Genomic DNA, 27,241 nt, shown 5'->3' on the forward strand with positions numbered 1-27,241 from the left:
ATAGGGTTTACAATATGGAATGGGAGGAATTTAAGAATATGGTAGAAAGGAAATTCTGCCCTCCCAATGAAAAAGAACAGATAGAAAATAAGTTTTTGAACCTCAGGATGACTGGAGTAGATAGTAAGGGATACACCACGTTATTCTTCGAGTATGCTAGAATAGTACCAACCCTTGCATCACCTGAACTAGTACTAATCTCCCGTTACATCTGGGATTAATCGGAGAGATTAGGCATGTAGTCAAGGCAGCTGGACCTCAAACTATAGAAGAAGCTGTAGAACTAGCAAATACCTTGACAGATGAATTAGTTCGTACTCGAGAAGAAGACCAGAGGAGAAACCTAGCCCAAAGGCTTACCCAGGAATTTCGTTATGGAAATTCTTATAGTAGGAATGTAGGTTCTACCTCTGCACCCTACTGCAAGGCTTGCAAGAAAAAGCATTCGGGAAAATGCTCCACTTACTGCAATTTCTGTAAGATACCAGGGCACAAGGAAGAAGATTGAAGGAGAAAACCGAACAATGGAATGTGCTTCAACTGTGGAGAAAAAGGCCACATCAAGCCCAATTGTGTGAAACTAGTTCCAGCCATGGGTAACAAGAACACCAAAAATGCTAGAGCATTTGTTCTGACATCAGATGAAGCCAAGATGATCCCGGACGTGATAGCCGTTACGTTTTTAGTTAATGATGTTTTTGCTAAAGTATTATTTGACTCTGGTGCGAACCAAAGTTTTATTAATACTTCATTTTGCAAACTTCTTAATCAATCATTAACTAAACTTCCACAAGAATGTCTAGTAGAGACCACAAATGGGGAAACTATTAAGATTTCTAAAATCTTGCAGGTAGCAAGAATAGAAATTTTAAACCAAAACTTTATGACAAACCTTTACCCAATGAATCAGGCAGGATTTGATGTCGTATTAGGAATGGATTGGTTAATAGCCAATAAAGCCAGTATTTTATGTAATCAAAAGTCAATTCAAGTAAATTCACCAAAGGGTGAAAAGATCACAATTAAAGGATATAAGCCGCCTGGATCCACGAAATTCATCTCTATGATGAAAACAACAAGTTATATAAGAAAAAGATCCTTAGTGTATTTGATTTCTATAATCACTAACACTAAAGGAAAAGAATTAAAAGACATTCCAGTAGTGTCTCAGTTTTCAGATGTATTTCCAGAAGAATTACCAGGGTTACCACCAGATCGAGAAGTTGAATTCAGAATCCATCTCCTACCAGGGACAGAACCGATTGCCAAAGCACCTTACCATTTGGCACCCGCAGAAATGCAGGAACTGAAGAAACAATTAGATGAATTATTGGAAAAAGGATTCATATAGCCAAGTTCATCACCATGGGGAGCACTGATACTGTTCGTTAAGAAGAAAGACAGATCTATGCGTATGTGCATTGATTACCGTGAATTGAATAAGGTCACGATTAAGAATCGGTATCCATTACCACGAATCGATGATCTGTTCGATCAGTTGCAAGGAGCTCGATTTTTCTCAAAAATCGGTTTAAGGTTAGGATATCATTAATTAAAGGTACAGGAAGAGTACATTCCTAAAACCGCATTTTGAACAAGGTATGGCCATTATGAATTTACTGTCATGCCATTTGGTTTAACCAATGCCCCAGCTGCATTCATGGACATGATGAACCTTATATGTAAGCCATATTTGGATAAATTCATAATTGTTTTTATAGATGATATTCTTATTTACTCTAAGAGTAAAGAGGTATATGCAAAGCATTTGCATGCACTTCTAAGTTTACTAAGGAAGGAAAAACTTTATGCTAAGTTTTCAAAGTGCGAATTTTGGTTAGAACAGGTACAGTTTCTTGGACATCTAGTCAATCATGAAGGAATTCATGTGGACCCCACCAAGAGCGAAGCAATTACGAAATGGAAAACCCCTGAGTCACCAACCGAGGTTAAAAGTTTCTTAGGATTGGCCGGTTATTACAGAAGATTTATTCAAGATTTTTCTAGAATAGCCATTCCCTTGACTAAGCTAACCTGTAAATCAATTAAGTTTGAATGGGGATCAAAACAAGAAGAAGCATTTAGAATCCTTAAGCAAAGATTAACCAATGCACCCATACTAGCATTACCAGAAGGAACTGAAGACTTTGTAGTCTATTGTGACGCTTCTAAATTAGGTTATGGATGTGTGTTGATGCAACGTCAAAAGGTTATAGCTTATGCGTCTAGACAACTTAAGAATCATGAAGAGAATTATTCAACCCTTGATTTTGAATTAGGAGCTATAATTTTTGCCCTTAAGATTTGGAGACATTACCTTTATGGTAGCAAGTTTACCATTTTCACTGATCATAAGAGTTTAAGGTATGTTTTCGGGCAAAAGGAGTTGAATATGAGGCAAAGACGCTGGATGGAGATACTTAGTGATTATGATTGTAATATCCAGTATCATGCTGGAAAGGCCAATGTAGTGGCTGATGCTTTAAGTCGAAAGTATCATGAAAAGCCAAAAAGGATACGTTCTCTTAAATTAAATCTGCAAGTAGATTAAAATGAACAAATTAGAAAAGCACAAGAATCAGTAATCAAGGATGATACTGAAAAGTTAAAAAGAATGATTAAGGAACTAGAACAAGGAACAGATGGAATTTGGAGATTCCATAAGAAAAGAATGTGGATACCTAAATTAGGAAACCTACGCCATCGTAGATTAGAAGAAACCCATAAGTCTAAGTATACGATGCATCCAGGAAGTGATAAGATGTATCAGGACTTAAGAAAGAATTTTTGGTGGATAGGAATGAAAAAGGACATAGCTGCTTATATTTCTAAGTGTTTAACCTGTTCGCAAGTCAAAGCTGAACATTAGAAACCCTCAGGTTTATTGCAGCAGTTAGAAATACCAGTATGGAAATGGGAATTGATAACAATGGATTTTGTTACTTAATTACCCAAAACAAGAAAAGGTAATGATACAATCTGGGTGATTGTAGACAGGCTAACTAAGTCAGCTCATTTCTACCAATGAAGGAAACTTTCAGTATGGAACAATTAGCTAAGTTATATGTAAATGAAATAGTTTCATTACATGGAATTCCTTTATCAATTGTTTCTGACAGAGATAGTCGTTTTACCTCTCATTTTTGGATAAGTTTCCAAAAGGCAATGGAAACCAAGTTAAATCTAAGCACAACCTATCATCCTCAAACGGACGGACAAAGCGAAAGGACAATTCAGACAATGAAGGACATGCTTAAAGCTTGTGTAATTGTTTTCGGAGGTAATTGGGACGATCACTTACCACTAATAGAATTTTCTTACAATAACAGTTATCACACAAGTATCAATGCTGCACCATTCGAAACACTTTATGGAGGAAAGTACCGAACCCCAGTCTGCTGGGCAGAAATTGGGGAAAAGCAACTATCTGGACCTGAGATAGTACAAGAAACGACTGACAAAATCATACAAGTCAAGGAAAGACTGAAAGCAGCACGTGATCGACAGAAGAGTTATGCAGATAACAGGCGAAAGCCGTTGGAATTTCAGGTAGGAGATAAAGTATTGTTGAAAGTCTCTCCTTGGAAAGGAGTGGTAAGATTCATCAAAAGGGGAAAGCTAAGTCCCAGTTATGTTGGACCTTTTGAGATTATTAGAAGAATAGGACCTGTAGCCTATCAACTACAACTGCCAGAGGAAATGACAGGAGTACATGATGTATTTCATGTATCTAATCTCAAGAAATGTTTAGCTGATGAATCATTGGTAGTGCCTCTAGAGGATATAGAGGTAAATGAACAACTTAAATTTGTAGAAAGGTCTCTACAAATTGAAGACAGGAAAGTCAAGAACCTCAAGCATAAGAGATTAGTTCTGGTCAAAGTAAAATGGGACTCCAAAAGAGGATCAGAATATACAAGGGAACTTGAATAAAAAATGCAAAGGAAATACCCGCACTTATTCCAGTAGATCTCGAGGACGAGCTCTAAAACAAGGTGGGGAGGATATAACGACCCTCCTGAATATTTTTTACACCCTAATATATTTTAAAATACCTTTATATGACCTAAAACATACCTTGTAAGTGAAAACCAAGCCCAAAATACGATATATCATTAAAAATAAAATAAAAACAAGAAAATTGAGTTTGTCGCGGGCCGCGTAGCCCATGGCTACGATTTACGCGGGGCGCGACAGCTCCAAATCAGGGCGACACCCTGAGCTGCCACGTGTCGTCATCTAGTCGGAGCTATGGTGCTGACCCGAACAAGCTAGGCCCTACCATCCCTACTACGCGGGCCACGTAAGACGACCCTTAGGTCTACGTGGGCCGCGAGAAACCCGATTTCAGCTCCTATATAATGGGAGCTCGGGCCTTCAGTTTCTGTCGCTCAATCTTTTCAATTCTCTCTCAATTTCTACGTAGTATACACTATTCTCGGATATAATACCCTCGTAAATAATGAGGTTCTGCTCCGTTGTAAGTATCATAACCCCTGGATACGTATTAGATACGCTGCCCGATTGATCTAGGGTTCCGTAACGGTTGTCGTGGTTATGCCCGACGTAGTCGTTGGAATGTCGTCTCGGGAGGGTATTCTTAATGTTAAAATGGGTTATTATACTAACGCGTGTGCATTTGTGTAATTTATAGATTGTCACCAGGAAACCCTTACAGAAAACCTAAGACAACAATGTGAGTAATCTCCTTTTTGCAAATTGTTTTTACAAAACCTCACATAATTAATAATATATTAAACAGTTATTGAGTATTGTATTCTACAATTATCGTCGGTATGTTGGGCTTTTGTATACAAAATTTGTTACTTCCTTGCGAGGAGTAACATGACCACAAGTCGGGTTGACAGTACCGTGGGTGGGAATTGAATAGATGGAAACAAAGGTAATTGCGCGATCGCCCTCAATACTGTACCATGGTCTTTATTAAAATGGGTTCACTCACCAGTATTTCCAACTGACAAAATGTTTTCAAACGCGTTTCAGGTAACAAAATGTGAAATCCAAATAGAAGCCAGTTGGACAGCACTGAAGCCTTGGAAAAGTGGCAATAAAGTTACCTAAAATAAATAGATGCTTTTATTAAATAAAATAGGGTTTGTCTCTATAAAAAATGTGTGTACTTAAAACTTGGTATTATTCCCACCTGTTTAATATGATGAAAACGTGGTATTTTACTCTGATAAAATATTTCCTAACTACGGTGTTGATGTAATTTCCGCTGCCAAAATGGATAAAACACAGATACCACCCAAACTGGCCGCGGCCGCCCGTTCCCGGGTTATTAGGGGGCGGGGGTTGCGCCACAACTGAGCTATCTCTAGCAGCTTGCTCTTTTCTTTGTTGTTGGACCTTGGAAGTTGGCCGCTCGCGAGTGTTTTCTTGTACGACAGACGGTTTTTTGTCCCTCAAATATGGGTTTACCACCGCCATGATCTTCGATAAGACGCTTTTCCTCACTTGCAGGGGTTGGGTAGACAATTTTTGTTTCACATATTCTAATTGCTTGTCTACATCAACATCTTCCTCATCAAAATTTGATAGGTTCAGGTCAATTTTCTCCAGAAAATGTCTATATCTTAAAGCTGAATGACGCGGTCTGCAAAACAAAAAAAAGGAGCATTAGACAATCATATTAAATTAAGACAACAAAACATTTTTTATAATAAGTACCTGTATTCTGCAATCTCTCCAGGCGACATGCACATAATAACCCGGCACCCGAGTACAGCTGCAGCCACATGTTGATCCGAATGACCGCAACGTGTCTATTCTCCGTGTTAGCTTGTTTTCCAATAGGTTAAGAGCATGGATGGAAACTTTAAGAAGTAGGTTGCAAAACATAGGAATCTGAAGGTGGCTTCATTCGCTTGGTGCGGCTTTCTTCTAAGGATTTCTTTATTTGCGCATATTGCTTTAGTACCAAGGTGTCCACCTTTTTCACCAGCGTTTCCAGACTACATCTCGGTGTCGTAAGCTGTTTCTTTAATGCAGCATGTGCGCCTTCAGCTCTGTTTGTTGTAGTTTGGAAGAATGTCAGGGTTTGATTGGTCGATGCAGATACGAACAATTGTCTGGAGATGCTTAACCAGTTATTCCATAGGTAATAAAAAACATCTGAAAAAAATAAACATATTCAAATTATATATCAATTTGTATGAATGTATTTACTTAGAGAGAACATACATGTACGTTGTTGATTGAAAAGGTGTCTCTGAAGGTTGAGGACGTTATATTTGTATAACTCTTCGGTAGTGGAATTACACACTGTTTTCCACTGATTTATAAAGGCATCCCAATCTTGCGCATTAAACGAATTCTTGCAGTGCTTCACAATATTTTGTAAGATGTGGAACCTACAGAGATATCTGTGTGCGCTAGGGAATATTTTTCTACACGCGTTTATCAGTACCTGGTCCTTGTCCGTTAGAATTACACGTGGCTCCATGCACTCGTGCAGCATAGACCTGACCCTCTCCATGACCCAGACGTACGTTGCCTCCTGCTCGTTTGAAAGAAATGCATGCGCAACACAGAAGGTGTGGTTTGTCGACGTCATACCCACAACTTGGAAAAATGGAAGATGTACATGTTAGTCTTGTAGGTAGTGTCAATCATATGCACGTGCGGGAATGCCCTCCACATTTCAAAGGACTTATCGTGACAAAAAAATACATGCTGAACGACGTTGGTGGAATGTTCCGCATGTATGTAATAGGTCATCTTTTTTTCCTGGAGGATTTGTTCTAGCCGCTGCATGGGAGATGGTTTTTTCTCGAACTTCGCGGCCCTAATCTTCTGCCGAGCGTTGTGTATGTCTTTCGGAACATGTTCTCAGGGTTCTGTTCGGTTACGGCCTTCCAGATTGTATGGGGCTGTATGTCTTGATCTGTCAGCTCTTGCACCAGCCTAAACTCATTAGGAGTAAGCCTCCTGGCATACGCGTAACCCTCCAGATGTTCAGTAGGGCCGTGGTTGTGCGCCTCGTTAAAATTTTTGTTCAGATAATCTATCCGCCAAGCCTGACGACTTTGGTCGAGACGACCTATCGCCATAAAAGGGCACGCGCATTTTTTGCTGCTGGTTTTCCTAAACGTGGCCTTACTCTCATGCTCGCCGCTACGACAACATTGGAGCCACACCCGGTTATCCTTGGACCGTTTCGGTAGCAATTATGTATCCGTTGGCTAAACCCCTTCGTTTTACCCAACTTTCCAAATCATCGTGCGATAAAAAATCCTAAAAATATAACAAGTAATTTAAAAAATATAACAATTTTGAATGTACTTTTTTAAAAATTCTTAAGAAAATATAATAATTTTAATTAATTTTATAAAAACATAACATTTTAATTAATTTTATAAAAATATAACATTTTTAATTAATTTTTTATCCTATTTACAAAATATAACAATTTTGAATGTATTTTTTCTTTACAATTTTTTCTTATTGTGCAAGTTATTATTGTTTTTTATTGCGAGGAACGTGCGAATTGTGCATCGGTTTTGATATGAACGAGGTAGCAAGTATTAAAACACATAGAAATTGAGATAAAGTAAAAGAGAGGCTTGATAAAACATCGGATTGTTTCGGGTTTAGAAACTTCGACTATTCCAAAGCGAATCGAAAGTCCTTTCAAATTAGGGAAACATGCTTTGGCCTATAGGTAAAATACTCTCGTCGAGAAGCGATTAATGGTACTTTACCCTTCCAGTTACTACACATCCCTAACTAGTCGACAAGATGCGGGTTTCACCCCTATCTTGAAGATTTCGTACCATAAGTGTGGTTGGTATTCGTCGGGTCAAGAAAGTTAATTCCGACACTTTGACGAGGGTCCACTAGAGTTTGAATTGGAAACTTACCGTCAAGATGTGGATCTCACTCCTAACTTGATGGCGTAATTTCGTGCAAAATTGAATAAGCGGATTGAGAGTCATTCACCAAATTATGGGTTTCACGCCTATTTTGGTGAAATCATCTCGTTTGTATAATACGAGTGTCTTCAACTCTTCAATGAATATTTTAATTAATATTTAAAAAAATATTTTAATGTATTCTTTTATAATATTTAAAAAAATATAACAGGTTTATTTAATTTTATAAAAATATTTCATATAACATTTATTAATTAATTTTTATCCTATTTGAAAAATATAACAATTTTAATGTATTTTGTATTAACAATTGTATAATAATTTTTTAACAGAAAAAAATATAAGATTTGACAAAAATATATATCGTCCGTACCTGATCAGTTTTGTACGAAACTTCTGTTGGTGCATATGTCTGTCGACTTCGTCTTGTATCGAGTCATGTAACTAGATAGATAGCTCAGGACACGTAGTACGAAAGAAACAGGAAACAGGTCAGAACTGATCAGTTCGTGCGAACTGACCAGTTCGTGCGAACTGACCAGTTCGTGCGAACTGACCAGTTCGTCCGACCTGGCACCAGGTCGTGCGACCTGGACTGTTCCAGTTCATGCGAACTGGGTTCCCTATATATATGTGAGTCTTGGTTGTCATTTGTAACATTCCTGATCCCGGTAGCGAAGCTCTGCCGAAGTGTCGCCAGCCTGTAAAACGTTCTGAAATCAATACAATCGACAGTTTATCTACTTCTAAGTGTATATCAAGCTGAATGAAGATCAAATCAATGAATTCCGCCTCTGATTTGGTCTAGAACTCTTCTGATCGTCTCGTTTTAATCGATTCAACGATCCTACAAGTGGTATCAGAGCTCAGGAGGAAGAGTTCTTACCATTTCAGCTTGTTTTCAAGGAAAAATCTGATTTCTACTCATTTTTGCTCATTCTTCTACATTTTTTTCATCAAATTTCAACAAAGTTACGGTTAAAATAGTTTGATTTTCACATGTAGCACGTAAAATACTATTTTAATCAATCCTTGAACAAATCAGGACCTAATTCAATCTAAAGCTTGATAAAATTGACCAAACCGTGTGCAAAACTGTTCAGTTCGTTCGAGATTCCTTCAGATCGTGTGAAAATACTTCAAGTTGCACGAACTGAATTTCCAGGTCGTGTGAAAGTCATCAGGTCGTTTGAAAATATCCCAGATCGTTTGGAAATCAGTTCAGGTCGTGTGAGATCAATCAGTTCGCATAAACTGGTCCAAACCGTTTGAAAGTTTAACAGTTTGTTTGAAAGTTTTCCAGGTCATACGAGTTGAAAGAATCCAGGTCGTACGAAGAGGGTTAAGTTCAGATCTTTTGAATTTGTTGTGTTAGTTCGCACGAGTTTGAAATCTTTCTGGTTCGTTTGAAAAGTCTATTTTTGTAAAATCTCAATACTGAAACATGGACAACGAATTTTATAATGCATTTGCTACTGCCCTGGGTACTCCTGTTACCGTTGCTCAAAGTGTGACTATGGAAAATGAAATGGGAACGTTGCAGAAACCCCCAAAGCTGATGAGCATTGAAGAATATTACAGTTGGCAAGAACGTTTCGAAAACTGGGTTCAAGCAAATCATTTAAGGTCTTGGGAGTGTATAGAAACTAAGTACGTTCGACCTCGTAATAATGTGGGAGTTACAAAAAACATTTCTGAATTTACGGAAAAAGAGAGAGAAATGTACAAGGCAGAAAAATGATGATCAGTTTACTTCAACAAGCTGTGAAAGAAGACATTTTCATATTACTTCAACATGATGATAGTGTACGTTCGATTTGGGAAGCACTTCGTACAAAATTCGAAGGAAGTACGGAGATGATCAAGAATAAAAAGTCACTATTAAAGAAAGAATTTGAATTGTTCTCAAGCTTGTCGGGTGAAACTACAAAGACTCTTATTGAAAGATATTGTGATTTAGTACGTTCAATGAGTCGGTTGGATATCACTAAAAATCGAGAGGATTGGGTTGAAAAATTAGCAGATGCTTTACCTCAAAAAGAATGGGGTACATATCTTATGATTTTGAAGGATACCGGAGAGTATGACAGACTGACAATTGCTCAATTCATTGAAAAACTTGAAGGACAAGATCTTGAACAACAAAAGATCGCTAGAATGAACAATTCAAGTGGTCAACAAGATATCAAGATGTATTGAAAAGGTAATGTTCAAAATGTTGAAGCAAGTTCGAAGATCCAAACTGCTTTCAGCGCAGAAAACTCATCTGGATCACTCAATCAAAGTTCAACCAACAACAGTGGATTTTCTTCATATCCGGGTGTTAATCCTAATGTTTCAACTTCAAATCATCAGTTTCAAAGCTCAATCAATGGTAATGGTCATGTGCTACAATGCAACATCGCGTTGTATCTTCAGAACAGTCAGAATTTCTCTGAAGAAGTCGCTAAAGGTCATATGGCATTACTAGTTACCGTGTTAGAATCATATGAGAGTTTGGTTGCGGGAAGAATCGGAAATCCTATGTTAACAAAAGAGGATTACGATCAGATTGATGCTGAGGAAATGGAGCTAATGGATATTAAATGGTGTTTAGCGAGCGTGTTGAGGAGAGCTGAGAAATTTAAGCAGATTACCGGAAGAGATGACTTACGTGATGATAATGTTTCTACTTTAGGTCTTGATAAGTCTAAAGTTACTTGTTTTCGTTGCAGGGAAAAAGGACATTTCAAGAGGGAATGTACCAACCGAGAAGCAGGTGGAGCTCAGAATCCGTTCGGGAACAATGAATATTATCGGAAGGCAATATATCATCAGGTAGCTCAACAACCGTCAATTGAAGATGGAAAGAGGAAAGCTTGTATTACTATGCCTCCAGATCAAGAAGATGAAAGATTGCCAGAGGGATTTAGCTGGGACAAATATATTCCGGCTGAAAGTAACTCAAAGTTTAGAGCATTTATTGCACAGATCATTCAAGAGCCAGAGTTGATGAAAGGATGGATGGATGTGTTTGCAGATGATGAGAAAAGTCAAGATGAAGAGTCTGTTTCTTCAGAAGCGAGTTCAGAAAAGACACTAGTCTTTGATCAATCATCAATTGATAGCAGTGATGATGATGGTGATGATGAAGAAATTAATCAAATAAACATTGGTAAAACTCATCTATCTCCTGAAAGTTTCAAATTTTATTTTGCAGATAAATTGGAGAAGCTAAAGGAGAGACGAGCAGCAAAAGAAAAGAAAGAGGTAAAATGTGAAAATATTGCTCAGGAAGAGAAGTGTTGGTGCATGTTTGTGACAACAGCTTAGATTTGGTCTTTGGATATCTTGTAATTAGTTAAACGATAAACAGTTAGCGGGTTTAGCTTTGTAATAGTTAGTTGTTATGTTTGGGCTAACTAAACCCAAGGAATTGGGTGATGGGGGCGAATTGGGCCTGTCCAATTCGCAGCCCAGGAGTCTTTAACCTAGCCCAGTTGTGAACCTTGTGTTATATAAACAAGGTTAGACATTAGGGTTAAGGTTAATCAGCCAAAAACAGTGTTTGAGAGAGCAATTTCGTGAGGGACTAGGTCTTGGACGAAATTTAGGGTTGTTAGGGTTTTGGATTGATTGTAATTCGTGAGATTGATAATCAATAGAAAACCCGGTTTGAAAGTGATTGCTGATTTCTGTTTCTACACTTTTCTGCTACAATCTGATCTAGAGGATTCCGCACTCTAGGTTAGATAGACAATTCTGTGAAAGATCCATACATCAAGGGGACCTACAATTGGTATCAGAGCGTTAGGCTCTTGAAGAAGGCTCGGTTCAGAATTTGTTGCTGCAGGAAAGGGAGGATTTTCGGTTTGTTTTGAAAATTTTCGAAAATTTTGAGTTTTGTTCTTGGGATTTTCGAATTTTTTAGCCTGTTTGATCTGTTTGCATATTTAATTTTGCTGTTTAAGTGTTTCTGATTGCAGGTTTGGTTGACTTTTGAAGGATTTTGGCAAGAAAGTCTTGAAGATTCGAAGATTGTTCTTCGTGTTTTCTTCAAAAAAATTGGCTGATTTGGTGTTTAATTTTGCAGGAAACTGTTAGAAGAATCTGGAAAATCTTTAGAAATTTCGAACAGATTGAGTTTCCAAAATTTTCTAGCAAATTTGCTGAATTCGGATAAATACTCTGACAGACCAGCAAATTTAACCTCGGTGATCGGTGAAATTAAATTTCCCAATCATCTGATCCAGCGAATTTAACTTCGGTTACCGGCGAAATTAAATCCAAAGGCGACTTTGGTAACCGTATAATTTTCCTCAGCGAAATTTTTACGGTGATCGGTGAAATTAACCATCGTGCCAGCGAAATTGACTTGCCAGCGAAATTAACCAGCAAAATTAATTTGATCAGCTAGCATATTTATTCCAGCGAATTTAAAAATCTAGCATATTTATAATTCCTCTACCAGCGAAATTAACTTGGTTTGCCAGCAAATTTAGCGTGACACGGTGAAATTAACTTGGTTTGCCAGCAAAATTAGCGTGACACGGTGAAATTAACTTGGTTTGCCAGCATAATTAGCGAGACACGGTGAAATTAACTTGGTTTGCCAGCAAAATTAAAAGGTGGAGTGGAGTAACTAGATACGCATAGAGGAATTAACGTTTTCGTGAATAGAAAGTGATCCACAGCTCGTTTGACGAAACCGTCTACACCGTTGGACTCGGTTGATTTTTAGGACCAAAAAAAAAAAAAAAAAAAAAAAAAAAAAAAAAAAACTCTGGAAAATCCCGAAATCGGTTGTTGACATTATATATCATTGGACTCGTCTTTTCGAGACGATTCTAAAGGTGTAATTTGGTAACCACTGTTTTCGGACGACTTTTGTACGGTTTTCTCAGTCTGCAACGTTTAAAATGTCGAACATGGCCAACTTGAATGCTCCTAAGATGATGAAGGTGGAGAACTATCTTACATGGAAGAACAGCTTCAAATCCTTCATTAAATCTCAGGATGCACGCATGTGGATATGTATTGAAGATGGGTACATAAACCCAGTACATGATTTTGAGGGCAGACGACGTAGAACAGACTACGTGAACATGAATGAGGCTGATAAGAAAGTGTATGAAGCTGAAAAGAGAGCTTTAGCTGCAATAAAGTCATCCTTACCTGATAGCATCAAGCATACCTTCTCAAAGTACACAAATTCGAAAGATATGTGGGATGCATTACAGAAGCGATATCAAGGAAATGAATGTGCCACTCAGGCATTTATGGCAGAGATAGTGCCAGTTGTTGAAGCTGAAACTAGTGTGAGTGATGCTGAATCTCAAGTGGAGAATGCTGAAGTAAAAGTGGATGATGCTGACGTAGAGAAAAAGAGTGAAGCTGAACAGGTTGTTGCTGATCAAACCACAGAAGTTCATGCGAAAGAGGTACAATCTAATTCTGTGTGTTTGAGATGTCGTGAACTACAGGGTGAGGTTGACAGGTTGTCAACTCAAAATCAAAGTCTGGTGAGCGAGATGTCGAGCATAAAAGAAACAAACTTTTTCGCTAAAAGAAACGAAACTTCATACTTGAAGAAGATAAAAGGGTATGAAAGTGAAATTGAAGCTTTAACATGCAAATTAAATGAAAAGCTTCAAGTCATAGACTTAGCTCACGAAATGATGGCTGAAAAAACAAAAGAGATTTCTGATAAAAACAAAGAGTTGTCAGATGCTCAACTCAAAATTATTGAACTTGAACAGAAATTAAGTCAATTCAGAGATTCGTCTTTTGTTATGAAACACATGATGGGTGGGTTAAAGAAGAGTAATGACAAGACCACTGTGGGCTTCCAGGGCCTTAATGAAGTCCCACCTCCTCTTAGTCATGACTATTCTTTCCTCCCTGATGAAAATGAGCTAGCAGCCTATATGTCAACCGCACCAAGTAGTTTCGGATCGACATCAAGTCAAGGTGAAGGGTCTGAGAATGGTGATGCTAGGAAGAACAATAACAGGGAATCTTTGAAAAAGAAAAATTCACCTCCTAAGAGCAAAAATCAAACTTTTGTTAAAAAGATTCATTTTGTTCAAGGTAGTGATATGAAAAATGAAACCGCTGTTATTGAAAAAGAATCAAATGTAGAGTTTGCTAAAAATAAGAGCATAGAAAAATCTGAAATTAAGCAAACTGAACAAAATTCTTCCAAGGGATCATCACCTTCTGATAAAGGATCTACCTCAGAGACTCCTGCTAAGAAGTCTTTGAAAAGGAGATCGTGCTTCCGGTGTCACATAAAGGGACATGTAGCTAGCTGCTGTCCTAACAAAAAGAGTGAAGCACAACTGAGTGAAAAACAGAGAGGAAAATTGCCAGAGAAGAGTGGTGATAGTGAGGAGAAAGGTTCAAATTCTCCAAAGAAATCTGCTCCTAAGCAACCACAAAATGTGGGTGTTGGTGTGGATAAGGCTGAAAAAGGAACTCCACAAGTTCCTCGTTTTCAAAGAAATCAACCTAGATTTCAGCCTAGATCTCCACCAGGCAAATATCAGAGACCTAGAAGCAGTTCACCTAGAATGAACAATTTTAATTCAAATAATTTCAGAGGTCAAAGTCAATATCAAAATCGATACCAGAATAATGGTGGTCGAACTTTTTATAACAATGGCTTTAGAAATTACAACAATAATGCTTCTTGGAATCAAAATTTAAGGTTTGAAAATCAAAATTTCCAAAGGTCAAATTGTCCAAATGTATATAGGAACCCTCAGGACCAAAGGCCTAGTGGAAATCAAAATCAGATTCCAACAGGTCTACGATCCAAGACTCCAGTTAGGAGTAATGGATATTGGATGGATGTTCCAGTAGTTGTTGAATTTGGACGACCCAAGACCATTAAGGCTTGGGTCCCCCAATCTAACTAATTTCTTAAGTTAGTGTGTGCAGGAGCTGCTAAGGAGGATTATCAACTTATGTTGATAGTGGCTGCTCTAGGCACATGAAGGGGGGTGTGAGATTGTTGATATATATTTTTATTAAATGATTTAAAATTGAAGTTCAAAGTGCTTATTCGACACAGAAGATAACCTGGCAGATCTTTATACTAAAGCATTTGACAGGGCTCGCTTTGAACACTTAGTCGAACTCAACGGGATGAGGAATCCTGAATAACTGGTTTTTCATAAGAATTTTTGTAAATAGTTTACTGTTTTCTTAAAAATCAAAAACACAAAAAAATTGAAAAATCAAAAACATAAAAAAAAATAATAGAAAATCAAAAATGAGATATCACTGTGTGAAAAAGAAGAAATGATAGTACATCGGCAAGTTAGACTGTCACACTGAAGTTGAACCAAAATTGCTTAAGTGTGATAGCAGCTTCATTATATGATGTACCAGTAGGCAAAAGCATGAAATAATCAACTTACCAATGTGATATAAACTTAAATGAATTGAATATGAGTGGGGAACACATTAGTGGTGTATGGTTTAATGACCTTAATTCTTGCGTTGATAGATTGCCAAAATCTGAAGTTTTGGGTCTTTATACTGTTGTTTTATCTAGGGATATCTTGGCTGTCTGTCTGTTAGAACAAAAAATTGTACATGACCCCAGGAAAGATAGTCACTTGGAATTAGCTCATTTCTATTTGAATGTCTGTATATTTCCCGATACACACAATTTTGATCTGATTCTGAAATCTTCTCTGAAAAAAGTCGTGTACCTCCTCTGCTGCATCCAGATATATGCTGACCTGGAGGTGCTAGGCAACGACAGCTTTTGCTGCATCCAGATACATGCTGACCTAGCTGTACGTTGTCGCGCTATAGATCTATTACACCCGAAAGAGGCCCTCTAGTGCCCAAAAGAAACCCAAGAAACCTATATCAAACTGAGAAAATCTCATTTGATTTGTATATTATACCATCTCTACTAAAGATCTATTCTGTTCTCTTCTCAACCTATTCCCAGTTAAGATTTCAGAACTCTGGATTGGACTTGTGAAATATGTGGTAGGGAAGATACTTGCATGATAGAGTGTGCTGTTTATATTTCCAGGATTTGATTAGTACTTATTGGGTGTTCATAGTTAAGCAATTAAAACATGATAAAACAGGTTAAATGCAGAACTAGACACAGACAGGATATCTTAAAGGATGAATTCAGTATACTCACCTTCTACGATGAATCTTTGTGCATACCTTGATCGTGGGGGTATATCCTTTTGTGGGACACGCTGATATTTCAGAAAATAAAATTACCTTAACGTATCATACGGTAATGGTACTTGAAATGTTCATGCATTTTGTTTAAGTGGACAAACATACTGGTAATCGTCTTGAACTGCTTTTCACGAAAAATTGAATAAAGAATTATCTAATAGTGTGAAACAGTTTGATTGTGCTGATATGATCTTCTTACCAGTGATTCTCACAAAAATAGAGTGTTTATTGCTTTTGTATTTACTTGCTTTCAGAAAATATAAAAATCCAAAAATAGTGTCTTTTTCTGTTTAAAATTCTTAACGTACGGAAAACTGTTATTCTTGGAGGAATTGTTACTGATAGGGGGAGACGGTGTTAGAAAGTGAGTTCAAAATTTTCAATCAGACAGGTTCTTCTGTGTTGGACAAAAAGTTTTGCGTGTTGGTGATAAGTTGAAAAAGCTTAATCTGTGATACAGTTTAACTATCTCTTGAAAAATAATAATTTATTTAACCTTGTTGAAAAATTCTTATGGTTTCTCGAGATGTTTGTTTTATAGTATACAGATTGAAGCCGTTTGTTGCTGAGAAGTTGCTGTGAAGTGTGAAGATGAGAGTTTGATTGGATGCATGGTAGAACCTCCTTTCTATATTGCAGACAAGAGTGAAGAGTTTGAAGATTGCTGTGCAAATGCTGAACTGGAGTTTACTCAAACGCTAACGTGTTGAAGATTTGGTGATTGGATGCATCAGCTTAGGGGGAGTCTGTTGCTGACAGAAGCTGTTGAAGCTGAAGCTATCCAAAGACCAAAGACAGTGCAACATTACTTGAAGACTGCAAGAAGAACGAAGACAAAGTTTTGACTCAAGACAAAGTTTTTATGAAGCTATTGTCAAGGGGGAGTTTGTTGGTGCATGTTTGTGACAACAGCTTAGATTTGGTCTTTGGATATCTTGTAATTAGTTAAACGATAAACAGTTAGCGGGTTTAGCTTTGTAATAGTTAGTTGTTATGTTTGGGCTAACTAAACCCAAGGAATTGGGTGATGGGGGCGAATTGGGCCTGTCCAATTCGCAGCCCAGGAGTCTTTAACCTAGCCTAGTTGTGAACCTTGTGTTATATAAACAAGGTTAGACATTAGGGTTAAGGTTAATCAGCCAAAAACAGTGTTTGAGAGAGCAATTTCGTGAGGGACTAGGTCTTGGACGAAATTTAGGGTTGTTAGGGTTTTGGATTGATTGTAATTCGTGAGATTGATAATCAATAGAAAACCCGGTTTGAAAGTGATTGCTGATTTCTGTTTCTACACTTTTCTGCTACAATCTGATCTAGAGGATTCCGCACTCTAGGTTAGATAGACAATTCTGTGAAAGATCCATACATCAAGGGGACCTACAAGAAGGATGAACAGAGTAAAGAAGCAAAAGTGATTGAAAAGATTGTAGAGATCACAAAACGTTGTCTGAAATGTTTGGAACCATGCAAACATTGTGAGGAGAAAGATAAGAAGTATAGTGAGCTAGACAAGATGAAAGAAAACTTGTTGTTCGATGTTAAGTACGTAAAAGAATCTTATGATGTGTTGAACAGAACAGTAAACCAGTTGGAAAAGACAAACTCAGAAAGGGAAGATGCTTTGACAATGATGAATGCAACAATGATGTCTAAGCAGAAGGCCATAAATCACTATATTGAAGAGTGTGTAAAGTTGAAGCAGGAATTGGAGACTGAAAAGATTGAGAATGAAAGAATCAGACGATTGTTGCTGAGTTACTCAAGTTCTGATTACTTGATTGATAGAATCTATCCGATAGTGGCAGGTTTTGAAGCTTTTCAAGATAAGAAGTCGGAAGATACGGATACTGGTAAGAAACAAAGTGCAAATTATAACAAGTGTCCGCCTCCGATCTGGGAAGGTTATTCTCCCAGAAAACCAAATTCGGAACAAGTAAAAAAGGCAGTCAATATAAAGTTAACGTCTGAAACAACTGATGAGTTACCAGACAACATTGATGTCACATTCACATCGCCCGACACTGATCATGAGTCTGAGTTAATAAAGAAAGTTATCGATCAGGTGTTGGATAAGGATGAGGAGTTAGAGTCAAAGTCTGAATCTGAGAGTTCAAGTTCATCAGTGGATAGTTCGAAATCATTGGTCAAAAGGGTTTACAATAAAGAATTTCTGTTATCAAAAAATAATTTGAATGACGAACCAATCAAAGTGGCATATACTTTGAATGATTCAGACAAATTATATTCTGATGAGGAATTTCCAATTAAAAATGTGAAAATTGAAAATATTAACACAGTTTTTAAATTGATAAAAATAAAGTTTTCAGAAATAAAAGATAAAATGGAATTTTCAAAACCTAAATATACATCTAGAGTTCAATAACGTTTAAATAAAAAGAAAGGTTTTGGTCCAGGTCATCAAAAGAAACCGAATCATAAAAGCAATTTCAAAAAGAAGGGGTTGGGTTTTGATGTTGAAAATAATCAAAATATTACAGATTTTAAATCAAAAACCGTATTTGTTTCAGGTGCTTCTTCAGAAGAAGAAAAAGAAAAAACTTTCTGGAAACAGTCTAACAAGGAGTTTCTGGCTGAAAAACAAAAGTTTGAGAAGACTGTGATTGGAACCAAAAAGGAAACAAGAACTTGCTATAAATGCAAAAAAGTTGGTCACATCCCGTGGAACTGTCCAATGGCAACCAACATAAAACAGGAAGTTCTTTCTAAACTTAAAGAGAAAATTGTTGATGAAAATGAACCACCAACGGACAAATTCAAAGTGTTTAAAAATTCTACATTTGAGGTTGGTGAGAGTTCTAAAAGGTTTTACAAAAGAAGAGTGATTCTTAACAACCAAACGTGGGTTTTTAAGAAATCAGATGTTAAATCTGGCGATGAACCTGACTCGTCAAAGTTAGAGGAGCCACAAGTTGAGCTAAAAAGAGAAAATTCAGTTCCGCCAATGGATGATGTCAACTTTCCACCATTGCGGACTGAAAATTTAAAACAAAAAGTTTGAAAAGTAGAGATTTCGAATCAATTCTATTCTGAAAAGAAAGAATTTGATGTCGAAAAAGCGTTTAATGACAAAGTGAAACATATTTTTGGAAAAATGGTCGATGGTAGGGAAAAAGGGGTAAAAGATTTTTTTGAATCAAAGAGGAGAACTTACCCACCGAGTGAAAATAACTCGGATGCACCCAAAGCTGGTCAGGCTTGGGTGTCTGTATTCCATGCTTAAAAATCCTGACTTGCTGGAACTCCCAAGTTGGTAATCGTGGAGCATGAATCGGCATCATTCTTGAAAATTAGTTTTGTTGATTTTGAAAACCAATGTGATGAAACCCCATGTTTGTGAAATAACAAATAAACTAATTTTTCGGAAAAACCATTTTGATTAAAGCAAACTTAAGTGTTTTGAAATCATAATGGGAAAATAGTTTGTTGTCAGGGGGAGTTCTGATTGTTTACGCCAAATGGATGGCGAATTGAAGCAATTCACATCAGTTTGTCATTTTACTTTGTATAGTTGGTTGTTTACATTTTCAAATTTTCCTTGAAAATCAAAAAAAATTGAAACATATTTTTGATTTTAGGGGGAGTAAAAATAAAAAATTAAAAATTTTGAAAATTTGAAAAACCCAAAAACATGATAAAATCTAAAAATCCAAAAACATCAAAAAATCAAAAATGAGTTTTGTTGTGAAAAAGAGGAAATGATAGTACATCAGTAGACAATCACAACATGCTAAAGAATTGGAAAGTCAAATGTGATAAATGGTCTCACTGATGATGTGCCAGTAGGTTTTTACACATTCAGTAGAGTGTTTTCGAGATATAAACCTAAATACGAATAGCTTACTTATCTCGTGGGGAACATCTCTCGGATATATAGGTAACCCCTGAAATCTTGTTTGAAGGGCTTTCTATTTCTGACATACTAGGTCTTTGTGCGTGATGATATCTGGGATATTATACCGGGACTTCTGATTTTGCGGGGGCAATAGCCTAGTCCTCGTATAATACTCTGCACTGCTTTAATCATAAAGCTCACCCTCAGCATAAAAAATGATGAAACATTGAAAAATGCTAATCATGTGCTGTTGAAGAAAAGATCCCCAAACGGGGCACACCTAAAGTCGAGCCATCATCTCTTTGTCTGAACGGAAGTTCTAACCTGAGCTCTCATGGTCTCGCATTACCCATTTACAGATATCATTAGTGTGCATTCACCTGTAAGACTGAATATAGGAGTCTGGATACGAGAGTATATTCTGAGGTGGGATACGCGAATAAGTTAAGTGCTTAAAACACTAAATTCGTATCTCGAAATAATTGAACTTTGTGTGAAAATTTAAGTGGATCAGTATACTGACAATCTAAGTGAATCATTTAGAACTTAAAGTGTTTAAAGCTCAACGGTGTTAGTGATTTGTCTCAAAAACTGATATGATCCTCTTACACAAACTCACAAAAATATTGTCTGTAAATATTTCTTTACTGTTTTTCATTAAAAACAAAAATCCAAAAGGAATGTGTTTTAGCATAAAATTTTGAAAAATCAAAAAGATTTTATTTCATCTTATTTTCGACAACTGATGTTGAAAAGCTGATTTTCAAAATTCCAAGTGCTAAACATGATGAACAGGGTTGGGAGAGCTTGTTTGAAATAAGAAATGATTTTGAAATGATTCATTAATTTGAAACCAAATTTGAATGTTTCGAATACATGTGGTTAAACAGAGATTACAATTGTTAAATTTAAACAAGTGAGAAATTTACTTTTGGGTAGAGTTTGTGCAGGAAAAAGCTAGGTTTTGACTCCTGATGCAGATTAGAGACGTATTTCTGATCCTATTGCTATGGAGAGCCAGGAGACGTTACTGAATCTGTGAAAGCTGCAAAGCGAGATCCCCGTGTCTAAGCCTGAGCAGAGTTTGAGCCAGGATACGATCCTGGAACAACTTAAGGGGGGGAATCTGCTAGCAAAGGGGAGTTTGATGTTTAAAAGAGCCAGTCTCAGATCCTGGAATAGTGCTCGAGATAGAAACTGCTGATGCTGGTGAACTTAAAGAATCAAGAGATCTGATCAAGAGAATTTGAAGAGTCAGGTTGCGATTCTGGGAAAGTAAGAGAGATAGAAGAAGATAGAGATTGAAGGATGATTACAGAGAAAGATATTTTGGAAAGAGCGAGAAGACTGATCAAGACTGAAGACTCGACACAATGAAGACTCGTCAACATCCAAGGGGGAGTTTATCGGTGCATATGTCTGTCGACTTCGTCTTGTATCGAGTCATGTAACTAGATAGATAGATCAGGATACGTAGTACGAAAGAAACAGGAAACAGGTCAGAACTGATTAGTTCGTGCGAACTGACCAGTTCGTGCGACCTGGCACCAGGTCGTGCGACCTGGACTGTTCCTGTTCATGCGAACTTGGTTCCCTATATATATGTGAGTCTTGGTTGTCATTTGTAACATTCCTGATTCCGGTAGCGAAGCTCTGCCGAAGTGTCGCCAGCCTGTAAAACGTTCTGAAATCAATACAATCGACAATTTATCTACTTCTAAGTGTATATTAAGCTGAATGAAGATCAAATAAATGAATTCCGCCTCTGATTTGGTCTAGAACTCTTCTGATCATCTCGTTTTGATCGATTCAACGATCCTACAACTTCAGGGTAAGCGGGTGTCTCGTCACCCAGTGACTCTTGCACGGGTGGCTCGTCACCCAATGACTCTTGCACGGGTGGATCGTCACCCAATGACTCTTGCACGTAAGAAGGCTGACCAACGTTTTATTGTACTCCCGAGGGACCACTAACGAAAACGTTATTGCCATATTCTTCCTGTCCGTACGAGGGAACGTAACCGGGTTCATAATACGGAGACCTATAACCTTGATCATCGCTACACGCGTTCAAATCTGGTAGCAACGGTTGGCGGGGCATAGTAGACTAAAAAAAACCAACGCGTAAAAGGTAATGGTAAGTTTAACGCCAAATAGAAAAAAGTAAATATATATACTTACCTCGTTGAGGTCTGGCAACGACAATTCATTATGATGGGGACGATAGCCGGACACGACCTCGTGCGCGTGATCATCATTTCCACCCCAATCGTAAGAATCGGGGACATTAGACCCCGCCTAATACAAACGGTGTGCTAAGTATTTCATAAAAAAACAAAAAAAAACAGAATAAGTTAAAAAAATGATATACCACACTGCTATCTGAAATAAACGTGCTCGTGTCCGCCTCAGACGGCTCACCGAAAACATAGTTGTACCAAGACATGTTTGTTAGTGAACGTGAATATATAACGAAGACGATATATATATCGTCTTCTTCGTTGTTTAAATAGGGGAAGAAGAATTCAAATTCAGAATAGAATACGAGTCGTATAGCCCTATACGATGCGTATAGGGCATACGTCAATCACTTTACGTCACTCAACAGTGACAGAAAGCTGATCGTACTTTCTAAAAAAATTAATACGCATCGTACAGACCTATACGATGCGTATTACTTTAACCCTCGTGAGACAGTGTCAGCCTTTGACTGACACAGAATTAATTAACCAACTCAATACGCATCGTATTACCTTTTTGTTTTACTTTTTATTACTTTGTTTATTTCCTATTTTACCTGCTTATAAGATTTCTTAAAATTCATATTTACCAAATATTGAAATATTATATGAACATGAATATGATTTAATGAATTGTCTTTTTTTTTGTTTAAAAGTAAATTATAAGTTTTATCCTTTATGTTTACATCAAATTTCAGGGGTTGTCCTTTTTTCCAAAATCTTGCAGGCGCTGTCCTTTAACTTTCAAAATCTTGCACGTTTTGTCCTTTAGGCCAAACCTGGTTAGAAATCTCAGTTAAAAAAGGTCATGTGCAATGCACATGAGGGTAAAATGGTAATTTCCCTCTCAACCCTTACACTTTCCCTTCTTCTTCAATGATTTAAACCTGCAATGTATATGATTTGCTAATTTCTTCTTCTGGGTATCTTCAAAATCCAACAATTATCATCTCCCTGTAAACAAAATGCTGGATAATCCAAACATGTTCGAATCAACCGCTTGTTTCGATCCAAACTCTTCAACCCATCACCAACAACGGTTCATCGATCATCAACACGGCCTCTCAAACTTCCACCAATTCCCACAAATCCCCCAATTTCACCGCTGCAGATCACCAACACCTGATCAACATCGAAATGGACCACCAAAACCTGACCCGAATTGACCAAATTAACTGGAACCATAATAACAATAATCCTCACAAACAATCAGTTTATCTCTGTATCCCCTTTATAATCCTCACAAACAATCAATTCATCTCTGTATCCCCTTTATAACCCTCACAAACAATCAATTCATCTCTGTATCACTTTGATGTTCAACATTCAGACCCAAAAGGGGATTCCTAAATCCTAATACATACAAGCATAGATCAGATCAAACAAACAACCAATATTGTAAACAGACTTCTTACCCATTTTAAACGCCTGAATCTTCTGAGTAGAATCTCTATACCCCTCACTGGGAACCACCACACCCGTTGGCGGTATTGAACTCGACCTTGACCTGGGCCTAGACAACGACCTCAGCCTCATCTTCTTATTCGAACCATCATCATCCACATTCATGTCATCACCACCATGATCAGTTGACCTCTCCCTCTTACGACCCCTAGACGTGCTTTGAACCTCTTAGAGAGAGAGAGAGAAAGAGAGAGAAGTGAGAGAGAGTGGGGGAGGTGGTAGATGGTGGTGTTAACAGAGGCGGTGGTAGATGGTGGTGTTAACAGAGGCGGTGGTAGATGGTGGTGTTAACAGTGGCGGTGGTAGGTGGGGGCGGTGGGGGCTGGTGGCGCCGGTGGTAGTTAGGTATAGATAGAGAGATAGAGTGGGGTGGTGGATGGTGGTTGCAGAGGTGGCCGGCGGGGATGATGGTTGCAGTGGTGGATAGTGGCTGAGTCGGTGGTTGATGGTGGTAGAGATAGAGAGAGAAGTAGAGAGCTATAGACCTAAAATGAGTTGCAGAGAGAGAGAGAGAGAGAGAGAGAGAGAGAGAGGAGAATTAGATATTCAGATGTATGATTTATATATATAAATAATAGTAGTAGTAGTAATAATAATAATAATAGTATATTTTAATAATAATAATAATAATAATAATAATATTAAATATAGGTAAAAAGACAAAACTATCCTTGGGTGATCATATTTAACCAAAAAAATTAACTGGGTTTGGTCTAAAGGACATAACGTGCAAGATTTTGGAACATAAAGGACAAAACTTGTCAACTTTTGCCCTAAAGGACAACGCCTGAAATTTGATGTAAAGATAAAGGACAAAACTTGTAATTTACTCTTTGTTTAATAGTAAAGAAATATTATATAAACATGAATAAAATATAAGTGTTTTATCTATATGGTTCTACGGATATACGAATAAAAAAGTTTTTAAAGTCTAGTTATATGAAATCAAAGATAAAGATTTTAGATGCAATTAATTTCAAAGTCTAAGATTTCTAATATTGAAAAGCCATATTGATGCGGGCTTAAGTGTGGAGAAGTGGGCCATCTTGTATTTGGAGACCCAAGATCGTGTGACAAATGAGACTTCACTAAAATGACTCTAACTTGGGCTACGGGGGTCCGTTTTGGGCGTGCGACCAGGCGAAACGATCGTGAGAACGAGCTCCATCTTGCTGCAAACTGCCGTTTTACGCCGTTTTAGTACTATTTGACACCGTTTTACGCCTCGCCGCAACGCGGGGTGTGATTTAGGGGTTTTTCAAAGAAAAAATGGTTACGCATATGGTTGTTGTAACCTTGGCTTTGAGGGTTTTTTTTACTTTTACCCCAAAACTATTTCATAAATTACTTTTAACCCCAAAACTATTTGTTTTTTTACTTTTACCCCAAAACTATTTGTTTTTTTACTTTTACCCCAAAACTTTTTATCTTTTGCAATATATCCTCACAACTTTTTTTACTTCCAACTTTGGTCATCTGTAGTTTCTATTTTCCGCAATTTTTTCGCTTTATGCTTGGTTCTAAATTTTGTGACTTAACACATCGCAACGTGCGTCTTTGTTTTAACGTTTTTACGTTTCGTTCTAAATTTTTTGAGTTAACACGACACAACGTGCGTGTGTGGGTGAACGTTTTTACATCGTTTATTTTTTCCTGTTTGACGGGTTTAACGTAACGTACGGGTCGTAGATCGACTTAGTTATAACTAAAGAATCCCCGCCGCATTGCGGCGGGTCGCATTATCCTAGTTTCTATTAGTTATTTACCTTTTTATGTTTTTTTGGTGTTTTGGACATTTTGTTTTTGGGCTTTTGTTTGCCCCATGGCCTTTTTGTGGCCCATTTCGAATTTCTGTCATTATTTATATGTTTCTCTTGTAAGTTGAAAGATCGGACATCAATTTTGAATGTACTCAATTTTCACTTCAAATTCTCTGCCCTTTGGGTTGAATTTTGGGGGTTTGGGGAAGATCAACACGTGTATTCGCAGAATCAACGTGTTTAGTTCTTCGTTATCGTAACACACGCTACATCACATATAAAACTACATGCTTTAACAAATATTGAAAGATAATGTGTTTTTGTTTTTTTTGTTGTTGGAGATATTTTTTATTACAAACTAAATTTTATCTATAAAATTTCTAAATAGCGTTTAAAGTTTATAAAAAAGATTTAATAAAACTTCTATTTTTGCTGCACAAGGCCTCTGAGGGCTTTTAATTTTTCATGGATAACCTTAGGTAAAAAGAAAATTTTAAGGGAATATTTTTTAGCCGACAAGGCCCCTTAGGGGCCGTCGAATTCTCATGGGTGGACGTAGGTGAAAGAAAATTAGGATACCTCTGAATTTTTCTTCTAGATTCGTCACTGGTAATGAACATATGTTTTCACTCCAAAAATAAAAAGGAAAAAAAAAGGCTATGTAACTTACCTGGTTGCGAGCGCTTAGATTCATACTATCCGTAGACATGAGTCAATAGTCAAGATCCTACAATATTATTGTCTTGTTCAGAAATATATTAATTCTAAATTTCATTGGATCATTTGATTAATTCGCTAGTCAATAAACTAATCTAATTTAGAAATTATTTGATCTTATAACACATTAACTATTAAATAATTAAAAAAAATTGTTTTATTTTACTTATTTTTTTTTTTGAAGTAAACAATAAATAGTTAGATAATTGTTTTATCTTATAGTACATTAACTATTAAAATAGGGAACAATAGTCAATAAAATGTGTCGTGAGATTTTAACAATATATATTTGTTTGGTTTGGATTTATAGTTCAAATGGTCAAAATAAATATACATGAACTTGTCATGCTGAAATTTTGACTCAATTTGTCGATAAATACAGGTAACTAAACATTCGTGAAACATAGCTCACATGTATTTGTTTACTTTAATTTCTTAAGAGAATTCACATTCCTTCCACTATTTGGTCAATAAATACAAGTAAAGTAAAAAGTCGTGAAATATAGCGCATATGTATTTGTTTTCTTTAAATTGTTAGAGAACGAGTTGATGCTAACCCGTGCGTTGCGGCAGGATGTTGATTAAAAACGTCCTTAGTGTCAATACATTAGATGTGTCCCACCCTTGCTTCGCGGCGGGAGCTTATTAAGTTATTTGTAGGTTTTGATGTTTTGTATTCTTTGCTATATGCTTTTTTTATGATTTGAAAATAGTTGTAATCGAAATACATATAAAATTAAAAAAAAAATCACATAATTGCAATAATCAATAACTTTTATAATTTTTTATACGTTTCTCTTTATCTTTCCTATATTTAAAATATATAAATGATTTTTTAGAACAAAGAAAAAGATTAGTAAAATTTGTTTTTTATAAACAAAATTATATTTTTGAAGCGTCATATTGTTTGAAATCTTATAGGAATAAACCAACGTGATGATTTGAAAATTAGTTTGTGATTAGGAATAAACCAACGTGATGGTTTGAAAATTAGTTTGTGATTTTTTGTTGTATTAATAATAACTAATTAGTTTGTTGGGGAATGGGTGAATTGTTTAAATTGTGACGCTACAGAAGGTCGCATGGGATGTGGCATCGGTTCATAAGCCACGAAGA

This window comes from Helianthus annuus, chromosome 2 (assembly GCF_002127325.2).
Source record: "Helianthus annuus cultivar XRQ/B chromosome 2, HanXRQr2.0-SUNRISE, whole genome shotgun sequence".
NCBI lineage: Eukaryota > Viridiplantae > Streptophyta > Magnoliopsida > Asterales > Asteraceae > Helianthus > Helianthus annuus.